Source organism: Miscanthus floridulus, chromosome 3 (genome assembly GCF_019320115.1).
Source record: "Miscanthus floridulus cultivar M001 chromosome 3, ASM1932011v1, whole genome shotgun sequence".
In the NCBI taxonomy this organism is placed as follows: Eukaryota; Viridiplantae; Streptophyta; class Magnoliopsida; order Poales; family Poaceae; genus Miscanthus; species Miscanthus floridulus.
The window spans coordinates 89,718,487-89,736,785 of record NC_089582.1 but is presented as its reverse complement, the minus strand read 5'-3'; the positions used below and the strand labels follow the sequence as shown (position 1 = coordinate 89,736,785).

Here is an 18,299-nt window from a genome sequence, read left to right as displayed (position 1 = left end):
TAAAAGTTGAAGGTTTGTGTACTACATACAGTAATGGTAGGAAAACTTACACTAAGGGTAGTGTGATTAAATGGGATGTGGAGATAGGCTCGTTCTCTTTTGAGTTGCTGATGCAAAGCTTGACCAATAAGTTCAAATGGTCCCCTAGTCAGATTCCATGCTTGTGGTTCTTTGACAAAAGGGTGTCTGAAGACATCAGACTAGTTAATGACTTTCAAATGCGTGATTTGTTTGAAATGTATAAGGACCAGATGCATTGCCAAGTTGTTGTAGGAGTTTATGAAAGAACAGTTGCAGATGTTGATGAGTTTGCTTCTCTAGAGCCTCTTTGTGTGATTCCTCCTGAATCCAACCAATATCCAGATCTCAATCCTATTAATCCTCCTACTACTTTGCTAGTTGTAAGCCCTGGTACCAATCCTACTATTGAGCTAGATGGAGGACCAGAGTATCCTTCAGAGCCTAAACTAGAGCCTAATAGGTAGCCAGACATGTTTGATATTGAGGAGTATGTGGGTGTTGATAATGAGGGAATATACATGCCAGTACCTCCTCATCAGCAAACTAACAATACACATGCACATGCTGCTAATAGTACTCATCTAGAACCTTTTGCTAATGCTGATGCAAATGATGGTGGTGGTGGTGCTGCTGAAGGAGGTGTTCCTCTCGAGGCAGAGGTTGATGATGCAGATCCTTAAGAGGTCTATGTGATTCATGATCTAGGAAACCCCAAGATTGTCAAGGGAGAGCTGTTTCCTAATATTGTGTCATTCAGGAAGGCAATTAGGCATTATGCAGTGAAGAAAGGCTTTGAGTTTGCTGGTCTGCAAACTGATAAGACAAGATTTATTGCCAAGTGTAAAGCAGAGAGATGTCCTTGGCGCATTCATGCTTCTAGGATTTTTTATGGCAAGACAATAAAGGTAAAATTGTCATTACTGTCATAGATATTTTTGTATTAAAATTGTGTCATGCTTCTAGGTTTTTTATGCAACTGATACCTTATTTTACTTGTGTATGTAGATCAAAAGACTTCTTGTAGAGCACAACTATCCTACCACAAAGCTCAGAGAAGGGAAAATGGCCAGTCAAGGTTAGTGTGCAGATAGGTTGACTGACTGGCTGAAGAAGAATCCAACCAAAGGTGCAACTGACTGCAAAGACAAATTGGAGGAGGACTATGGCATCAAGTTGAAGTACTCCAAGGCATGGTCAGGTATGAAGTGTGCATTAGAGCAGATTCATGGTACATATGAGGAGAGTTTTCAGCTGCTTTTTAATTGGGCGGCTAAAATTCAGAAAGTGTCCCCTGGTAGCTTAGTACAGATAGAATTAGAGAAAGTTGGTAAGAAGAACAGGTTCAAGAGAATATTTGTTGCTCTTAGACCATGTGTTGATGTATTCCTAGCTGGGTGCAAACCTTTTATTGGGGGTAGATGCTTCCTGTTTGCATGGTAAATACAAAGGTCAGTTAGCTTCAGCTACTGGTGTTGATGGTCACAACTAGCTATACCATATAGCTTATGCAATTTTCGAGTTAGAAACTGAAGATAATTGGAAATGGTTTCTGCAACAGCTGCATAAGGTTGTAGGAGATGTTCTAAATTTGGTTATATTGTACAAATGCTTGTAAAGGACTAGAGACTGCTGTGGGGGCTGTCTTCCCATAGGCTGAAAATAGGGAATGCATGAGACATTTGTACCAAAACTTTATGAAGAAATACTCTGGTGATGTGTTCACTGATCACTTGTACCTACAGCTAGAAGCTACACACAGGGGCTATTTTAGTGGCATATAAAGATTTTTTTAGTTTGCACCTGACTCCATTGAATACCTTGAGCAACACCACAATAGGATCTGGTACAGGTGTGGCTTTTTAGAGAACAACAAGTGTGACTACTTGACAAATAATATATTAGAGAGCTTCAATGCACAGATAAAGAAGTTCAAAGGATTGCTACTGCATGAATTGGTTGACAGAATCAAAGAACTCATAATGGAGAAGAGATACATAAGGAAGATGCTTGCTAGGCAATGGGCAGATGGAATACTCCCTGATGTGACTAAGGAGCTCAACTTGATCACCACTAAGATCAAAGTGGTGAAAGTATCTGTTAGTGATGTTGATATTGCAGAAGTAACCATCCTAGATGACTGAAATAATCAGAAGAGGGCAATAGTTGACCTCTAGAACCACAAATGCTTCTACAGAGAGTGGCAGGTGACAGGGAAGCCATGCAAACATGCTTTGGCATGGATTCTATCCAACAGAGGCTTAAAAATTGAAGATTTTGTCCATGACTACTACTTAGTGGCTAGGTTCAAGGCAACCTATGAGGACAAAGTTGAACCAATCCCAGATAGGTCCCAGTGGCTAGTTGTGGATCTTGGATTTAAAGTGCATCCACCCTTACTAGGTAGAGAAGCAGGAAGACCAAAGGTCCAAAGGCAGAGAGGATGCGTGGAGAAAAGATCATAAAAAAGCAGGTAAAATGTAAGAGATGTGGAGATTTTGGCCACTTTGCAAAAACTTACAAACTGGCAGAGATTGGAGAAGATGGTGAGAGAGCACCACCTAGGAACAAGGATAACAAAAGGTACCTTTCTGTCCACTACAAATGTCTCACCTATTTTCACTACACAATATGTAATGTTACCTTGCCAGTGTAGGAAAAAAGCTCCAACAGACGAAGCTAGAACCTCCCAAACCAAGAAGCAGAAAGTTCAGAAGAAGAAGAAGGGTAGCCCCAAAAAAGAAGAAGACACCTATCAAGAAAAAGCTCAAGGAGGCTAGTCTATGAAGACTAGATCTGCTTAGGATCTGCTTTTGTAATAAATTTGCAACTTGTATGTTGGTGTGGTTTGCTTTTGAGACAACCTTGTAGTTGGTATGTTGCTATCTTGGCTGTTGGTATGCTCAAACTTGTATGCTGGAACCTTTTAGTTGCTAAGCTTGTATGTTCGTGCTGGAACCTTGTAGTTGGTTTGCTGGAACCTAGAATGTTAATTTAAGAACTTATATATGTTGGTGCACAGTTCTGTTGTACATCTCTAATATTGTTTGAGTTTGCCATTCCAACATGTGATGGCCAATATGGCATTTATCTCTGTTAGCTAACCAAAGATGTGAAATGATTGGATAGAAGACAAGATGTTGATTGATTCAACATAACACAGTTCATTTCATTGGTACCATGTAACCACACAGACACACAAGAGCTAACTCACACACACATTAGCTGACTAACACATACATTAGTTGTTCACTTCCACATATAGGCAACCACAACACCAATCAGGAGACCTACAAAGCCCACAAAAACAGAATAATCGATCACAATTTGCTTCAGCTTAGGCTTTGGCTCTTGAATTGGCTTAGGAATAGGCTCTGCAGGCTTCACCTTCAGTTTCCAAAGTTCAGCTACAACATTATCAAGTGTTTGCTTCAACTCTTGTAATTCTTCTTTCAATTTAGAGCAACAGTCACCTAATGCCTCCTTCTTAGCCTTCAATCAGTGTTCCTATGCTTCCAACTTCACATACTGCACCTCAAGGCGAATGTAACCACAGGTAGTTGGATCACCCTGCACTCAAAACGCATCAATCAAAGCAGCAACAAGAGACAAAGTTGAAAGCCCTAGTTTGGTTTTGGCTAATTGATGAAACCTAAGTACTAACCTCTATCATGAGTGTCATATGAGCAAGGTTGGTACATACCAAGTGATGGAGCATGGTGATGAAGTCCATGGAGATGAAGATGGACATGTGTTGATGATGATCAAGCTCAACTTGGAAAAGAAGAAAGAGAAAAATAAAAACCAAGAAGATTAGGGCAAAGGTATAAGACATGTTTTTGTTTTACACTCAAGACACCATAGAGGGTGTGAGTGACTTAGGATTGATAGCCGTACTATAAAGAGGGGAAATCTTTGGCTAAATGGTTTATCGAGTGCCACTAGATGACATGATTTTTGCATATGCATTTAGGAACCTAGTGTGCTAACTTTGACCCTTGTAAAATGCTTTGAAAAACGCTAACACACGTGCACACAAGTTCTACACTTTGTGGTTAGCAAGTTGGAAGCAAGGGTGAAGTGGTTGAGGACTTACAAAAAGGAAAAGTGCTGAAAGTCCACGACTAAATGCTGGTCGTGGGGTGACCGGACTCACCCCGAGCGCGTTTGGTCAATTATAGCCATGCAGCGCTGAATGGCTGAGAGTGGAGAAGAATGACTAGACGCTGGCCCTGGCTCAATCGGCGTGTTCGGTCACTTGTTGGCTGGCGGCATGATGGTGCGATCGGATGCACCAGCCCTGCGTTAGGTGAGGCATGGCATACCATGACGTCAGCTTGGCTTGCGCACATTAAGGAACTATGAGAGGACCAAACGTTGTGGCTCGCTAGGTCGGCGTTGACCTTACGCGTTTGATCACGTGTCCGTCGCTCTGGATGCTCTCTATAAATGATCAGACTCCACGCGGTGGCGAGTCCAGTGACTTCCTCCATCATGTCTGATCAAACATTAACAACACGGGCTTAGGAACTTGACCATTGAGATCTAACGCGTGATGTTTGAAGCTCAGCCATGTGGCGGCCATCCGAGGACCAGACGCTAGCAACCAGACGCTAGGGTGTGTCTGATTAGCCAAGTCTAGTTAGCCCCGAGTAGAGCAATGGCTCTATTTCTTTGGGGGCTCTATAAATAGTTGGGGTCGGCTCCAAAGTATCTCTCTTGGCTCTTTGACATCTTTGACATCCTTGTGAGCTAAGCAAACTCCCTCCCACTCATCTCTCTTGCTTGATTGCTAATTCAAAGTGAGATTGAGTGATTCCAAGTGCATTTGCTTGAGTGATTGCATCTAGTGGCACTTGGGGATCGTTGTGGCTACGGATTTCTTATTACTTTTGGTGGTTGCTACCACCTAGATGGCTTGGAGCAGTGGAGGAGCTTTGGCATGAGTTGGTGATTGTTCGTGGCCGACTTTGGTGATTGTGAGGGGTCTTGCACCTTCCCTGGCGAAACACCGCAAGGCAGCTCTAGTAAATTGCTTGTGTCATTGAGTTACCTCACTTGTGGGTAGGTTCTGACGGTGTCCAATTGTGTGGATGAGGTTTGTGCAACACCTCTTAGCTGCCGAACCATCAAGTGTTGGTCGACACAACGGGGACTAGCGTGCTAGCAAGCACGTGAACCTTGGGAGAAAATTGGTTGTCTTTCGCCCTTTGATATTCTCTTGGTGATTGAATCAGTATTCATCTTGTGATTGGTTCACTCCTGTACATGGTGGTATAATCACCCTACTCACTCATTTACATTCCCACAAACTAGTTGTAGCAAGCTCTTTAGTGTAGCTAGAATTGAGATCTTGCTTTGTAGCTTAAGATCATCTAATGGAGCTCTTTAGTGTAGCAAGTGTGAGAGCTCTTAGTGGGTAGTGACTTAGCCAATTATGTGCCTAGTGATTATAGTAACTAGAATTGTTGGATAGTTGGCATGCAACCCTTATAGAGCTAGAGCAAGTTTGTGTTTTGCTAAATTGCTCTAGTGATTTTGTAGATTTTTAAATAGGCTATTCACCCCCCTCTAGCCATATTAGGACCTTTCAAGTGGTATCGGAGCCATGGTCACCGTTTCATTGAAGGCTTAAGAACCTCGGTGTCAATTTATGGCTCAAGTTGTGTTCAACCATGTGGGGGGCAAACCACCATTCTTTGATGGCACATGCTATGATTATTGGAAGAGAAAGATGAAGATGTACCACCTAGGAACAAGGCTAACAAAAGGTACCTTTCTGTCCAATACAAATGTCTCACCTATTTTCACTACACAATATGTAATGTTACCTTGCCAATGTAGGAAAAAGCTCCAATAGACGAAGCTAGACCCTCCCAAACCAAGAAGCAGAAAGTTTAGAAGAAGAAGAAGGGAAGCCCCAAAAAGAAGACACCTATCAAGAAAAAGCTCAAGAAGGCTATAGCCAACCCTCCTACTACTGTAGTTAGTAGCATCGGGAGGCTGGTCTATGAAGACTAGATTTGCTTAGGATATGCTTTTGTAATAAATTTGCAACTTGTATGCTAGTGTGGTTTTCTTTTGAGACAACCTTGTAGTTGGTATGTTGCTATCTTGGCTATTGGTATGCTTGAACTTGTATGCTAGAACCATTTAGTTGCTAAGCTTGTATGTTCATGCTAGAACCTTGTAGTTGGTATGCTGGCACACAAGAGCTAACTCACACACACATTAGCTGACTAACACAGACATTAGTTGTTCACTTCCACATACAGGCAACCACAACACCAATCAGGACACCAACAAAGCCCACAAAAATAGAATAATCGATCACAATTTGCTTCGGCTTAGGCTTTGGCTCATGAATTGGCTTAGGAATCGACTCTGTAGGCTTCACCTTCTGTTTCCAAAGTTCAGCTACAACATTATCAAGTGTTTGCTTCAACTCTTGCAATTCTTCTTTCAATTTAGAGCAACAGTCACCTGATGCCTCCTTCTTAGCCTTCAGTCGGTGTTCTTGTGCTTCCAACTTCACCTAGATGGCTTGGAGGAGCGGAGGAGCTTCAACATGAGTTGGTGATTGTTCATGGTTGGCTCTGGTGATTGTGAGGGGTCTTGCACCTTCCCTGGTGAAGCACCGCAAGGTAGCTCTAGTAAATTGCTCATGTCATTGAGTTACCTCACTTGTGGGTAGGTTCTTGTGGTGTCCAATTGTGTGGATGAGGTTTGTGCAACACCTCTTAGTCATCGAACCATCAAGTGTTGGTTAACACAACGGGGACTAGCGTGCCAGCAAGCACATGAACCTCGAGAGAAAATTGGTTGTCTTTTGCCCTTTGATATTCTCCTGGTGATTGAATTGGTATTTATCTTGTGATTGGTTCACTCCTATACACGGCGGTATAATCACCCTACTCACTCATTTATATTCCCACAAACTAGTTGTAGCAAGCTCTTTAGTGTAGCTAGAATTGAGATCTTGCTTTGTAGCTTAAGATCATCTAATGGAGCTCTTTAGTGTAGCAAGTGTGAGAGCTCTTAGTGGGTAGTGACTTAGCCAATTATGTGCCTAGTGATTATAGTAACTAGAATTGTTGGATAGGTGGTATGCAACCCTTATAGAGCTAGAGCAAGTTTGCGTTTTGCTATTTGTCATACTAATCAAATTGCTCTAGTGATCTTGTAGATTTTTAAATAGGCTATTCACCCTCCTCTAGCCATATTAGGACCTTTCAAGTGGTATCAGAGCTGTGGTCACCATTTCATTGAAGGCTTAACAACCTTGGTGTCAAATTATGGCTCAAGTTGTATTCAATCATGTGGGGGGGGGGGGAAACCACCGTTCTTTGATGGCATATGCTATGATTATTGGAAGAGAAAGATGAAGATGTATCTTGGTTCAATCAATGATCAAGTGTGGGATATGACCAAGAGTGACTATGCTATCATTGATCCCGACAATGTTACCAACTGTCACACCCAATTTTAAGGATAAAATTGAATGCACAAAACTTGTGTGTGCCCATGAATCAATCACACACACAAGCTGACAAATTACATAAAGTATCATCACAGTGTCTCATACATCAGAGTTATAATAAAACTTAGTCTTATACATCACAGCAGAATAATAAAAAGATAATAAAACTCTCGTGGGCGTCATCACGGGGAAGGTCAACTGGTTGACCACAAGCCTAATAATCCTTCGAGAAATTCTCATACCCGTTGTCATCTATTACCCATCCGGGATTTTTATCCAAGTAAAGAAAATAAACAAGTGTAAGTACATTCCGTACTTAGCAAGCTAACATGGGGTTATGAAGCTCAAAAAGGATAGACTCTGGTTTACTGCAGTTAGCATTTTTAATAGGTCAAACTTTTATTCTCAAGTATTATCAAGTTTTGCTTAAGCTCCCATTTAATTCCCATAAGAACATATATCAGAGTCATGTGTACCATATATCATCATTAAACAACTTTATAAGATCATCATCAATTATCCAGTTATTCTATGAGTTTTCTAGGCCGCTCATAACCGTGAGCACGGCTGTTATAACAGTTTGTTACCCTCTGCAGAGGTGGTGCACATTCACCGCAAGTCGTGATCCCCATATGCCCGGGTTAATTACTCCCATGTCACTACCAAGGTGAGCGGGCAGGGTACACTATGAAGCCATTTCATAGGTTTCCCTAACAAGTTAGGGCCGCTAGGTTTCCTTGGCAGGCAGATGTAGGAACCCCTCTTTCCTATGGCACATATCCATCGTGGCTATACTCATAGGAACAGAGGCAGCCCTATACCCAATGTGACAAGCCCCATTTGCGCCAAAAAGGTAACCTCTAACTAGCTAGAAAAGATCCTATTACTGAGCTAAAGTCAGAGCCATATGACTCTCCCGGTTGCACTATCAGTCCTAGCTTTTGCCGATAGATAAGTCCTTATGGAGGGCTAGGAGCAACATGAACAAAGGTCATTTGCACTTTTGCCCTATGGAACAGTTGTTATAAATCATGTTACTCACTTTGTTCCATAGAATCATTCATCATCATGTATATCAAGTTCAGTTAGAGCACTAGCAATCTACCCATATGCATTTAACCCATAGGAGACAAGGAACAGGATAAACAATCACTAGGATGTCCTTACGGGTATCAAAATTAGACACATGCAAATGAGTAGTTGATTTAAAGTGAAATAGGACATCAAGGCAGGCCCATGTTATACTTGCCTTGGTTCACAAACTCGTGCTGGTCCTACTGGTCGTCGAAGAGTTCTTGGTCTCCAACGTTTTCCTCACCGTCTGAACGCGACCAACACGGCAACATACAACATTCCAAAAGCATTCATGCAAAGCAAACATTTCTATCATTAGAACAGTACACCAACAGTATTGAAAACAAGATAAAATGTTTGTAAACATAATCTACGTCTCGCTACGATCACGTCAACGCGAAGTTCACGAAAAACGGAGCTAAAATGCGAAAGTTATGATTTAAACGGGTTTTCCTATAGCCATATATTTAATTAAATCTAATCATGAAATTAAAAAGTTCCAAACTTGACTAACAGTAGCTCCAACATGTAGCTTATGAAATTACGAAACTAACGTGATTTGAATGGATCAATTCGGAGCTAAAACGATAATTTTATAAGCAAAACAGTTCAAATGGCATTTCTGTAAATACTGAAAATGTATTTTTGACTTAAGCCGTGGAGTTTACGCTTTCCAATCGAGATTGCGCATTCAGGGAAATACGCTTTGGGCTGTGGGTTAGGACTTAGAAAAGTCCAGGGACTCTTTTGCAAAACAGCCACGCGAAGGGGTAACTTCTAATCCTGGCCGTTGATCTCGCAATGGGCGGTTAGGATCGGCCTGGGGAGGGAAGGCCGGCTGGAACAGTGTCACCGGCGACCAGGCGCCATGGCCGGCGGCGTGAAGGACTCGGTCGCGCGTGGTTAGGGGCTAGGGTTCACCAAATGGACATCCGAGGGCACCGGTGAGCGCGGGGGAAGAAGGGGGGTCGCGGCCATTCTGTTTCGGCGGCCGGGAACGATGGGTAGCATGGTGGCCACCATGGCCGGCGACCATGGCTCGCGGAGCTCGCGGCCAAGGCTCGAGAAGCCAAGAAATGAGAAAATAGAGGTACCGGGAGATAGAGGGAGGCCGGGGGGTTCTCACCGCAGGGAAGAAGGAGGACGGCGATGCACGGCGGCGACGGTCCGTGAGAGGGAGAAGACGGTGGACGGCATCGGCGAAGCTCCTCCGTGCAGCAATTACGAACTCAGAGGCGAGGGCGAAAACAGAGTGGAGAGGGGCAGCAGGGGGGCGGCTCGAGTGCGGGCTTCGATTTAAAGAGGCTAGGCGCGGGGAGGGGCACTCCCACGACGCGAGAAGGCCGGGCGTGGGCGGCGGTTGCCCAGGCGCACGCGCGGGCGGTTTCCGAGTCGCATGGAGGAAGGTGGGGGGAAGAACTGACCAGCGGGCCCGGCTGGCAGCGGCTGAGAGCGAAGGAGGCGCGTCGGTTGGGCTGGCGCGGCTCGCTGGGCCGAGCGACCGAGGCGCACGGTGGTTGCGCCAGGGAGAAGGGGAGTTGGGCCGGCGGAGCTTGCTGGGCCGACACGGCTAATGCGCGAGGCTGCTGGGCTGGGGCTGGGGCTGCGGATGCTGGGCCGAGTGGGCCGAAAACAAGGAAGGAGGGGGAGAAGAGAAAAAGAATTCTTTTTTTTTTTCCAACGATTTTCCAAATTTCATTTTCAATTAGATTTTGAATTCATTTGGAATTTGAATCAAAACCATTCATCACAAAAATAAATATGCAGCAGCATGTATGCATCACTTGTAGCTAATCTTAATCTTATATTTGATTTTAGTTTTATAAAAATTATTTGTTTCCTATATTTTAAATGCTCACATAATAACATAAATAAATCAAATTTACTATTTTAAAAGATTGCAAATTTTAGGGTGTTACAATTCTACCCCCCTTAAGATGAATCTCGTCCTCGAGATTCGGAAGACGTCGACAAAAGAGATGCAGATTCTCCGCATTTGGATTCTTCTTTACTTCATCGTGTAGTTCCATCGTCTTGATAGGGATCCCACTTTACTTTGCATACATGTTGATCTTTCTCCAAGTAACTTGCCCAATTGATTTCAAGATTCTGATAGGTACCTTGAACAACCCTTAGGTAACTCCAATCACTAAGCCACCTTTCCTATAATACCAATTCTCTTCAAAATATCCACCTTCCGATGAAGTCTTGACGAATCTCTTGGTTAGAAGGAAATTTCTTCCACCAATCTTCAAAACATGAATGATTCCGGTTAAGTTGCTCAAACTTGGAATACAATTCTTAGTCCTTGGTATTGTTCGAATTTTCTTAGCATAACTCTCTCTTGCTAAGGACATCAACAACGACTTTTGCTTCTCTAGGCGATAGCACTTTTCCAAGTCATATTCAATTTTCATTCCAACAAGGATTTCACAAGCTCAAGACCACCTTAGTGAAGATGTCCTATAGACTCTTATGATCCTCCTATATGTCACTTTTATTTCCAATAAGATATTACTTCCATGCTTCATAATGGATAACTCCAGATAATATGCTAGGTAGTTCAACTCACGCTTCCTTAGTTGACTTAATGAATAAGCCACTTCTTTGGGTACCACCACGCTTCCGCTGCGCAAACTAGAACGTACGCTACTTCATCTTACAGATTCTTCAACTTGGCTACCCCCCTTAAGAAAAGATAGACTAGGGGACACAAAAAGGATAACTTGCACCTTCTTCCAGATGATCTAACTACTATCACGATGTCCTGACATCCCAATGAGACTCTTGTGTATGGGCAAGAAACCTGAAATTCCTCGCGAGACGAAAATAGCCATACAGTATAACAGATGTAACTCCCATTCTGTTAATCTAATGAACTTGTAGCTTCTACCGTTGGAAATATTATAAAATTCTCCACAACTTCCTTATAGAACACTTTTCCAGATTCTACCGTTAACTTGGTTGAAAACAGTACACAACAGAAACTACTCTAGATTCCAATAGCACAGATGCATCGCCTTGCGATTTCCGTATCTCCATAACCAACATAGCCTTCAAGCTGATTCTTGCGCTCAGAGAAAGATATTGAAGTGTTCTAGTGTCCAGAATTTGCTCATGATTTTTGGTTGTCCATGAATAGAGATATAAATCGAAGAGTGTAGACTGCTCTGAAAAGACAAGATCAAGAGAGGAGAAGAAAACCATAACCCAACTATTTATTGCACTGATCCTTATAACTTAGGCCTATAAACTAAATGAAATTGTGGGAACACCCAACAAGATCATTGCAATCATTATAAAAATTCAAAACAATTATAAGCATAATGACAATTCGACAATCAATAAAGATGCACAATTCAATCATTGACTCAACTTGTGATACTATCGTTTTTATTGTGCTAGGGGTAATAATCTGAAGACTCATCTTAGGATTACGCAAGAAGGTGGTAAGGAGAAGTTCTAAAAGCATATCAGATCAAGGAGTGAAGATGAGAACAAAGACTTTAAAATAAGCACCAAGGTAGAGATGAATAGCAAAGGTAGAGATATAGTATAGAAGAAAATATCAAGGTTCATAGAGCAAGGGTTTTTGTAGCAACATCTAAACCTAAAAACGATAAGTTTCTACTAGGCTTGCGTCCTACAGTCAACACTGCTCTGATACCAATTTGTCACACCCAATTTTAAGGATAAAATTGAATGCACAAAACTCGTGTGCGCCTAGGAATCAATCACACACATAAGCTGACAAATTACATAAAGTATCATCATGGTGTCTCATACATCAGAGTTATAATAAAACTTAGTCTTATACATCACAGCGGAATAATAAAAAGATAATAAAACTCTCGTGGGTGTCATCACGGGGAAGGTCAACTGGTTGACCACAAGCCTAATAATCCTCCGGGAAATCCTCATAGCCGTTGTCATCTATTACCCATCCGAGATTTTTATACAAGTAAAGAAAATAAACAAGTGTAAGTACATTCCGTACTTAGCAAGCTAACATAGGGTTATGAAGCTCAAAAAGGATAGACTCTGGTTTACTGCAGTTAGCATTTTTAATAGGTCAAACTTTTATTCTCAAGTATTATCAAGTTTTGCTTAAGCTCCCATTTAATTCCCATAAGAACATATATCAGAGTCATGTGTACCATATATCATCATTAAACAACTTTATAAGATCATCATCAAGTATCCAGTTATTCTGTGAGTTTTCTGGGCCGTTTGTAACCGTGAGCACGGCTGTTATAACAGTTTGTTACCCTCTGCAGAGGTGGTGCACATTCACCGCAAGTCGTGATCCCCATATGCCTGGGTTAATTACTCCCATGTCACTACCAAGGTAAGCGGGTAGGGTACACTATGAAGCCATTTCATAGGTTTCCCTAACAAGTTAGAGCTGCTAGGTTTCCTTGGTAGGCAGATGTAGGAACCCCCCTTTCCTATGGCACATATCCATCGCGGCTATACTCATAGGAACAGAGGTAGCCCTATACCCAATGTGGCAAGCCCCATTTGCGCCAAAAAGGTAACCTCTAACTAGCTAGAAAAGATCCTATTACTGAGCTAAAGTCAGAGCCATATGACTCTCCTGGTTGCACTGTCAGTCCCAGCTTTTGCCGATAGATAAGTCCTTATGGAGGGCTAGGAGCAACATGAACAAAGGTCATTTGCACTTTCGCCGTATGGAACAGTTGTTATAAATCATGTTACTCACTTTGTTCCATAGAATCATTCATCATTGTGTATATCAAGTTTAGTTAGAGCACTAGCAATCTACCCATATGCATTTAACCCATAGGAGACAAGGAACAGGATAAACAATCACTAGGATGTCCTTACGGGTATCAAAATTAGACACATGCAAATGAGTAGTTGATTTAAAGTGAAATAGGACATCAAGGAAGGCCCATGTTATACTTGCCTTGGTTCACAAACTCGTGCTGGTCCTACTGGTCGTCGAAGAGTTCTTGGTCTCCAACGTTTTCCTCACCGTCTGAACGCGACCAACACGGCAACATACAACATTCCAAAAGTATTCATGCAAAGCAAACATTTCTATCATTAGAACAGTACACCAACAGTATTGAAAACAAGATAAAATGTTTGTAAACATAATCTACATCTCGTTACGATCACGTCAACGCGAAGTTCACGAAAAACGGAGCTAAAATGCGAAAGTTATGATTTAAACGGGTTTTCCTATAGCCATATATTTAATTAAATCTAATCATGAAATTAAAAAGTTCCAAACTTGACTAACAGTAGCTCCAACATGTAGCTTATGAAATTACGAAACTAACGCGATTTGAATGGATCAATTCGGAGCTAAAACGATAATTTTATAAGCAAAACAGTTCAAATGGCATTTCTGTAAATACTAAAAATGTATTTTTGACTTAAGCCGTGGAGTTTACGCTTTCCAATCGAGATTGCGCATTCGGGGAAATACGCTTTGGGCTGTGGGTTAGGACTTAGAAAAGTCCAGGGACTCTTTTGCAAAATAGCCACGCGAAGGGGTAACTTCTAATCCTGGCCGTTGATCTCGCAATGGGCGGTTAGGATCGGCCTAGGGAGGGAAGGCCGGCTGGAACAGTGTCACCGGCGACCAGGCGCCATGGCCGGAGGCGTGAAGGACTCGGTCGCGCGCGGTTAGGGGCTAGGGTTCACCAAATGGACATCCGAGGGCACCGGTGAGCGCGGGGGAAGAAGGGGGGTCGCGGCCATGCCATTTCGGCGGCCGGGAACGGCGGGTAGCACGGTGGCCGCCATGGCCAGTGACCATGGCTTGCGGAGCTCGCGGCCAAGGCTCGAGAAGCCAAGAAACGAGAAAATAGAGGTACTGGGAGATAGAGGGAGGACGGGGGGTTCTCACCGCGGGGAAGAAGGAGGACGGCGATGCACGGCGGTGACGGTCCGTGCGAGGGAGAAGACGGCGGACGGTGTCGGCGAAGCTCCTCCGTGCGGCAATTACGAACTCAGAGGCGAGGGCGAAAACGGAGTGGAGAGGGGCAGCAGGGGGCGGCTCGGGTGCGGGCTTTGATTTAAAGAGGCCAGGCGCGGGGAGGGGCGCTCCCACGACGCGAGAAGGTCGGGCGTGGGCGGCGGTTGCCCAGGCACACGCGCGGGCGGTTTCTGAGTCGCGCGAAGGAAGGTGGGGGGAAGAACTGACCAGCGGGCCTAGCTGGCAGTGGCTGAGAGCGAAGGAGGCACGCCGGTTGGGCTAGCACGGCTCGCTGGGCCGAGCGGCCGAGGCGCGCGGCGATTGCGCCAGGGAGAAGGGGAGCTAGGCTGACGGAGCTTGCTGGGCCGACACGGCTGACGCGCGAGGCTGCTAGGCTGGGGCTGCGGATGTTGGGCTGAGGGGCCGAAAACAAGGAAGGAGGGGGAGAAGAGAAAAAGAATTCTTTTTTTTTTCCAATGATTTTCCAAATTTCATTTTTAATTAGATTTTGAATTCATTTGGAATTTGAATCAAAACCATTCATCACAAAAATAAATATGCAACAGCATGTATGCATCACTTGTAGCTAATCTTAATCTTATATTTGATTTTAGTTTTATAAAAATTATTTGTTTCCTATATTTTAAATGCTCACATAATAACATAAATAAATCAAATTTACTATTTTAAAGATTGCAAATTCTAGGGTGTTACACCAACCAAGACAAGGCCAACAAGTAACACAATACAATGGCTCTCAACACCATATACAATGCCATTGATTCCAAGGTATTTGAGCAAATCAAGGATTGTGATAGAGCTAATGAGGTGTGGAAGAGATTGGAGGAAACATATGAGGGCACACCCACGGTAAAGAGTGCCAAGTTGTATATTCTCAAGGACAAGTTGACATGCTTCAAGATGAAGGACGATGAGAGCATTTCAGAGATGTTCCATCGATTGCAAGTGATTGTCATTGATATGAAGGCATTGGGTGAGAAGATCAATGATGATGATGTATCTCATCGGTTCTTGATGTGTCTACCTCCAAGATTTGAGATTTGAGATTGCTCATCATAAGAGGAGGATTGAAGGAGATCACCCCTAACCAAGTACTAGGTGATGCATGACTTAAGAGACATACCATGTGTAAAGGGAGAGGGTTGACAAGGATGACGAGAAGGAAGATGAAGACAAGAAGAAGAAGAGTGTAGCATTCAAGGCTAGCTCATCATCCAAGAACAAGGGCAAGTCCAAGAAAGTATTAAGTGATGATGAAGATCTTAGTGACATTGATGATGAGGCCATGTCTCTCTTTGTGCGCAAGATGGGTAAGTTCATGAAGAAGAAGGGCTATGGTGCAAGAATGAGAATAGATCACAAAAAGGAATATGTGAGGAGATGCTACAAGTGCAAGAGCCCGGATCATGTTGTAGCGAATTGTCCCTACAATAGTGACAATGATGAGGATGACAAGAAGAAGCATAAGAAGGATAAGAAGGAAAAGAAGGAGAATAAGATGATCTTCCAAAAGAAGAAGGGTGGAGGCTATGTGGTCACTTGGGATAGTGATGGCTCTTTGGATAGTGATGGCTCTAGTAATGATGACAAGATATCCATCAAGAAAGCACTAGCAAGCATCACCATCAACAACAAGCCCTCCATCTTCAACACTCCATCGACATGCCTCATGGCAAAGCCTACCAAGGTAAAATATGATGTGAGTGATGATGATGAATGTGAAAGTGATGCTTGTAGGAGTGATGATGATGACGAAGAGTACTCCAAGGAGGAGCTCATGGACATGTGTGAGCAAGTGCACACTTGCTTTGAGATAAAGAGAAAGGAGTGCAAAGAATTGCACAAGAAAGTCAAATTTCTTTAGCAATACTTTGATGAGCTCAATGCCACTCATGAGAGGCTAATGGAAGCCCATGAGAAGCTTGGCAAAGCTCACTCTAAGCCTAAAAAGGGTCACTCGTCTCTCATCGAGCAAGTCAAAGAGGAGGAAGCCAAGAAGGAGCAAGTGATTGTGTCTTGTGATGTGGGACTAACATGTGATATTATCGATGAATCTTTTTATAAGTCCATTGTTGTTGCTCTCACTAACCCTTCTTGTAGCACTTTCACTTCCACTTCACCTTTGAGTGATGGTGAAAGTGCAATCAAGCCCTAATTGTGGGTTTTGGTGATAATAACCACGTAATTAGAGGACTAATGAGATTCATCAAGATGACAAGCAGGGAATCTATAATTGAGGATGTTGTACAAAACGGAGAAGCCCCCAATTACAAATGTTGATGGCTTCAAATTCAAAGGGGGTTTCAATTCTTTTATATTTTGAATTTGAGTATAGGAAAAGCCATACTATAAAGGGGGACACAATGCTTAAGCTAACATGTGCTACCAAGTGCTCAATCCTACACATATATCCTCAGTTTCATAGCCAAGACAACCAACACTTCACTCTTACCCATGCTGTCTTGCTTGGTGCGACAGTGCCGCACCTAGAGAGAGGCACTGCCATGACTTAAGTGATCGTTAGGGGCTAGGGGGTATTTATACCTTTTCCCTTCCTCCCCAACGTCTCTCTCTTCTTCCCCAACCATTCAACTCATGTAGAAATAGAAAAGTGCTTTTCTCTCTCTCCTCCATTGGTGACCTTGAGCTCCTAAGCTTCTCCATTGATTTCCCCATCAATCCTTGAGAGACAAAGGTGCCAAATTCGATTAGAGAGTAGATCCACTAATTCCCAACCTCTAAAGAGCACTTGGTTCATGTTTTGGTCAGTGGTTGTATTTGTTACTATTAGAGCTTGGCTCCTAGCTGGCTAGAGCATCGCCCAAGGAGCTTGCCAACTTGTGTGGCTGCCCTAGGAGGTTTGTAACCAACTCTTGCAGCTAGTAAACTCACCCCTCATCTCAAGAGTTAAGTCTCTTGACTTAAGAACAAGGAAGGGTTGGAAAGCCCTAAGCCTTAGTGGCTAATGTCAACAATGTGGACTTAGGCAAGCCTTAGTGGCAAGCTGAACCACAGGATAAATCATTGGGTCACCTTGTGCTTGCTTTGCATTCTTGTGATTCATATTGTTGTTGAGGTGATTTCTAGTGTTTAAGGTTGATCTACTTATGTGTGGTGTTCCTACCACTTCTTGTTGTCAATCTATGTTCAATATATCTACTAGGACCTCAGTAACCTCTTGGATCCAAGTTTCCTTTTATAGATTTTGAATTACATCACGAAGTTGTCTGCAGGTGCGACAGTGCCGCAGTGTGGCAATACCGTGGGTTGAATTTGATAAAAGTTCAAGTTTTGTTTTAACAAGCCTATTCACCCCCTCTAGGCTAATCAGGGATCCTACTGATGGTTTCACTTGTGATGCCTCACTAATGGTAGAAAATGAGACCCTCAAGAAGGAGAAGGAAAAGAAGGAGAAAAAAGAGAAGAAGATGACCTTCCAAAAGAATAAGAAGGGTGAAGGCTATGTGGTCACTTGGGATAGTGATGGCTCTTCGAATAGTGATGACTCTAGTGATGATGGTAATAAATCTATCAAGAGAGAACTAGCAAGCATCGCCATCAAGAACAAGCCTTCCATCTTCGACACTCCATCGACATGCCTCATGGCAAAGCCTACTAAGGTAAAATATGATATGAGTGATGTTGATGAATGTGAAAGTGATGCTTGTAGGAGTGATGATGATGATGAGGAGGAGTACACCAAGAAGGAGCTCATGGACATGTGTGAGCAAGTGCACACTTGCTTTGAGATAAAGA

General features: G+C 43.1%; 1 pseudogene; it reads right to left on the bottom strand.

Annotated features, from left to right (window-relative positions):
• Positions 1-6,277: 6,277 nt before the first annotated feature.
• Positions 6,278-18,299, bottom strand: part of LOC136546083 (uncharacterized) — a 93,286-nt pseudogene continuing 81,264 nt past the window's right edge.